Raw genomic sequence first — 4,988 nt, forward strand, 5'->3', positions numbered from 1 at the left:
TCTATCTGAAGTGTACTTTTTGAGATATTTCAGAGTCTTCACTTAAAATGAATACCCTGCATAAGGGCCCGCCTCAGATATTGAGTTATCACTCTTCACTACATGGAAATGCCGCGTACACGTGTGAGATAGCTTCATCAGCAGCTGACAGCCTCATTGTGGGTCTCCATTTGGGAGGCTCGTCAATTTCTGCAATATTCAAATTTGTGGTGCATTGGTATGTGAAAATTGTCTGATTTTGAACTGCATGGGAATATGAAGACGCCAGATTCGACGCCACGGTTCCCACCAACTATGGGTGACCACCGCAATGCAAGATTGTCGTACTGCACACCAAGCACGTCGTAACCCCCATAGATGAGTGGTTGCCGTCTGCAACATAATCTGTCATCTGTCACCACTGATCGCAGACTGGCAGCAGCCATGCTAGAGAATTACTAAACCGTGATTAGACTGTCGCTAACACCGTAGCACAGACGAGTTCGTTTGCAGAGGTGCTGTGATCGAAAACCATGGACTGCCGATGAGCAGTGTCTCATTGTGCTTGGTGACGAATTGCCATTCTTTGCTACACCAGACGGTCGTCGTCCGGGACGACGGTCTGGGTGGTAGTCCCATTCTGCCAGTGCTTTGGAAAGGCACAGCAGTGTTACTCCTGGCGCTATTGTATGGAAATCCATCGTGTATGACTCCGGCCACAGCTGGTAGTGACAGGGATTTCTAATGATACAACAGTACGTCACCGACATCCTGCATCCTCAAACAATGTCCAGTCACACTCATGTGACCACCGCCTACATTCAGTGTCAGTGTGCAGTAACCACTTACAGACGGCAAATGGCAGCACTAACAGTGGAAGGTACTAAAGCTTGTCGAAGGACTTGGAAAACAGTGCAGTCGTTGTCTTGCTCCAGAATCTGACCGTTTTATCTGAGGTCCAAAAGGATATGATCACTGACTTTCAGGCCCAGGGTAGAATCATTTCAGAGAAGGCGAAGTTTGTAAACCGCTTTCGTACGATCGTGCTAATGTACGCTGAAGCGCCAAAGAAACTGGTATAGGCAAGCATATTCAAAAACAGAGAAATGTAAACAGGCAGAATACGGCACTATGGTCGGCAACACCTATATAAGAAAAGTGTCTGCCACAGTTGTTAGATCGAGTACCGCTAGTAGGGGGGAAAGTCGGTTTGTGGCACTTTTCTTAGTGCAGGTTGCCTACATCAGGGAAAGGTATGCACTCAGGGGCAAACCTACTGTTCACCTTTGATTGACAGGAACTTAACCTATCGTTCTGCTTAAGATATCCTTCCTTTTGATTGCAAGGCACTTAACCTATTGTTCCCCACCTTCTCCCACTCCCCTCCCCACTCAGGAAACCTCCAACCCATACCCTCCCCCTCACTGCTACAGATATACATTCGCGTCTGACTTATTGGAATAGCCCTTTCACTCATATCAAATTGATTGACTACTTAACTAAACTGATCAATTAATTAATGGAACACCCTCCCCTCCCCCTCCCCTCCCCCATAAAATGGCAGGATGTTCAAATTGCATCAGGACAATGCAATACACCACAGCCACCTACACTAAACCAAGAAAATGGTGGGAAAATAGGCATCTGGGCTACCTCCACTAACCAAAGTCATCCAACCGCCACCTCTTCCTAGAAATTGGTGGGAAAAGGACTCAGCCTGTGCTAAACTGCTGGAGAAAGGAAGGAGTGTACTTTTTTTATTTTTTGAGCAATTTATTAAGGGACAGATTTCACGTAGTTTATGTATTATCTTGATACAAAACACACACTCTGATGTGCTTGGGGTCGCAATTCACCACATACAGACCCGCAAAATACTAGTAAATTACCGAAATAACTAATGTTAAAAGCTCTACAGGCACACTCACTAATTCTAAACTGTCCAAATAATGCACTACACAGCACACAGATATGCAAACTACTCGTAAATTATCAAAAGAATGCAGTGCACTGATATACAGGCATGAAATAAACTCGTAAATTACGGAAATAATGCATATTTAATGCTCTGCCAACACACTCACAAGGCTTAAACAACCGAAAATAATGTACTGCACAAACACTCAGGGCACGTAAAAACGCTTTTAAGCTACAGTCAATCACAGTGTATTAGAGGCTCCAACACGCGCAGGCATCGATGCCGCCATGCACATTTGTCCAACCAGTAAATGGCGGCATCCCTTTCATACTTGGCACCTGATAAATTCCTGACGAAAGTACGTGTTCACCTACATAGCATTGCTGACACGATAGCACATAGCTGCAGTGTGGGTCCAGCACTGAGAGAGATGTTTGCATAACAGCTGAAAGGTTCACAATGCTGTACTGATGTCGCAGGTCGCACTATAGAAATATGTTCGACTGCAGTCCTAACATGACAGCCTGTTCATCACTGAATATATCTGTCTAACTGTTGCCGGTGTGGGACCACCATCCGCCATTGTTTTCTGCAGAGCAGACTATCATCAGCAAAAAACTATTATTTTTACAGATTACTACATTGCACTGACGGTTAAACCCTGCAAAAGAGCCCTACATATTGTCAAATATGGAAAGACTCACACTCAATTACATTGCTCCGCCACTGAGGACAGGAGTGAGGATCAGACAGGAGCGATGACGTAATTGCAGAGTTATGTACCATAGCAGATGCTGCATAGATCTGTTCCATTGCTTCCCAGAATAGCACAGGCTGCTTTCTCTTCTTTGCGATCCGAACAGGACATCTGAGCTGTGTCTAGCCATACACATGTGCTTACCTGCCCAGTGTGGCTGATGCATCACCACAGAATGTGCATGCATAGCTTCATACCATTGCAAGTGCATCTAAAAAGGTTCTCAAGGTTATGCTGATGATACATGGCTATATAAATATGAACCAAGTAGACCCCTCGGAAATCGTATAGTGTCCCAGAAATAATTAATGGTAGTTTTTGTAGGAGCTTTCATGATAACTCTGCTTGTCTACATGGAAATTCTTGCCCTAACAGAACCTGTTTACGAAAATATCGCAGAATAACATCAAATGCATTGTTCCTTGCAGTCCTAACATGGCACCCTGTCTTATCCCATCTGCAAAGACCTGCATTCAACATACACAGACATTCTCACCACTATGTACAGACTCCAATATCGCAGCACAATGGATGTCTTGTGAATGATTGGAGCATTATGGTTGGCTATTATCGAATTTACCCACAGAATTACTGATGCCACCAGTGTGGAAGGCCTGACCACTATTTTTTTCCTTCTGCAGATGACTGTCAGTGGCAAAAATCTGTTTACCACAGATCACCATATTGGATCAACAATTGAACCTTGCAAAATGCCCTACATATCGTCAAATATGGAAATACCCTTGCTCAATTGCACTGCTGTCCCACTGAGGACAGGAGCTTGAATATTAGAGCGTGAAACTGATCACCAACCCAGCAATATATTACCGCATCCCATGTAGATGTAGTAAACATACAGTTCATATCCTGCACCATAGAAAATCCCCCTTTTACATAATTTGTACATACACTGCGAACACAGTCAGCATAAGCACATGCACCATAGTTATACTCTCAGCACTAGATATTTCCCTGCCGGGTCGGATGATCATCCACTCCTGACACTTGACCAGAATGCCTTCAGTGGATCGAAGTCACTCTCAGAACTGTTGTGCAAAGACGGTCTCCTTTCCCTCTTCACACAAAGGCGTTACTGTTTCTGGTCCAGACCTGCTTGCTTGCTTTTCTACACACATCTCCACACTCTGGGATTATAAGAACATATGTAATTTCGCATGGTTTGTTAGAATATCATACCATTATCGCGGTACTTCTCGATATCAAGAACATAGCAATATCGCTTGCATAGCAGTGTCACTTGTACGACATGATTCCGAAGATAAAGACTGGAAATTATTTCTCAAGAAATCGTAAGCTTTAGCTAGGTGGAGCATGCTTTGAACCATAGAGTAACTAAAAGCTTATCACATCTGCAAAGACCTTTACGTGAAAAATCAAAAAAGAAAATAGAGCAAACTGATATTACCACTCACGAATACTGACAGTGGTGATGTAACAGATTCCAGATCACCCTGTAATGTGTCTTGCAGCGGTCTCTCCGCGATATTTTCAGAAATTTTATAAATTATATAACTCAGTACATATCTCGAAATATCTCTTTTTGTCTTACCGATTATCAATGCAAAGTAGTTTCAAGCCCAATTATTCCTTGTAGCGTCCATCTCCAAGGAATAGCTTCTCTGCTATCTATGTTTTCTCTTATGAAGAGAATAAGGGACTTCTTGCCGATTAGTCATGAAAGAAGGATGTATATGTATGTATTGTTGAGCTAGTCGCCATCTTGATGAGATTCTGTATGAGAAGGAATTCAATAGATGAACTAAACTAAAGTAAGTGTGTTTGCGTATTATTTAACTGATTATTATTGACAGTGTCTGCTTACTACACTGTGTTGCACGGGATCAGTGGGGAACGTCTGATTTACGCTGGACGAACCTGCCATTTTGTATGCTCAAGATATCCAGTTACTTCATATAAATAGGCTAACACGGTCTTACCAGCAGATCTCCGGTCTTCCCCATGTGATCACCGAATGTTAATAATTATTACAAATGTTTCCAGGTGATCGACTGACAATTTTCGTCGCACCGAGACTTCGAAATTGCTTCACTGCCTTATGGAATTTAAGTTAAGGTCAATTTAATCAGGATAGAACAGTACTGAACTGTGTGAATGTGATAAGCCTGCTTTGTCAATGAAAATTCCCTTAATATACGCATGTGTTTACTATCCTGATCAGTGAAGCTAAATCAGGCCGGTGTGGGAGAGGTTTTTAAATTTTTAGATCCCACACAAAAGATATTAAATTTGGCTTCACTGTGACAGGACTCATTTTTGAGCATTACTTAAACATTGTGTGAATTTTATGTTGCA

The sequence above is a fragment of the Schistocerca cancellata genome, chromosome 1, assembly GCF_023864275.1.
Source record: "Schistocerca cancellata isolate TAMUIC-IGC-003103 chromosome 1, iqSchCanc2.1, whole genome shotgun sequence".
Classification (NCBI taxonomy): domain Eukaryota; kingdom Metazoa; phylum Arthropoda; class Insecta; order Orthoptera; family Acrididae; genus Schistocerca; species Schistocerca cancellata.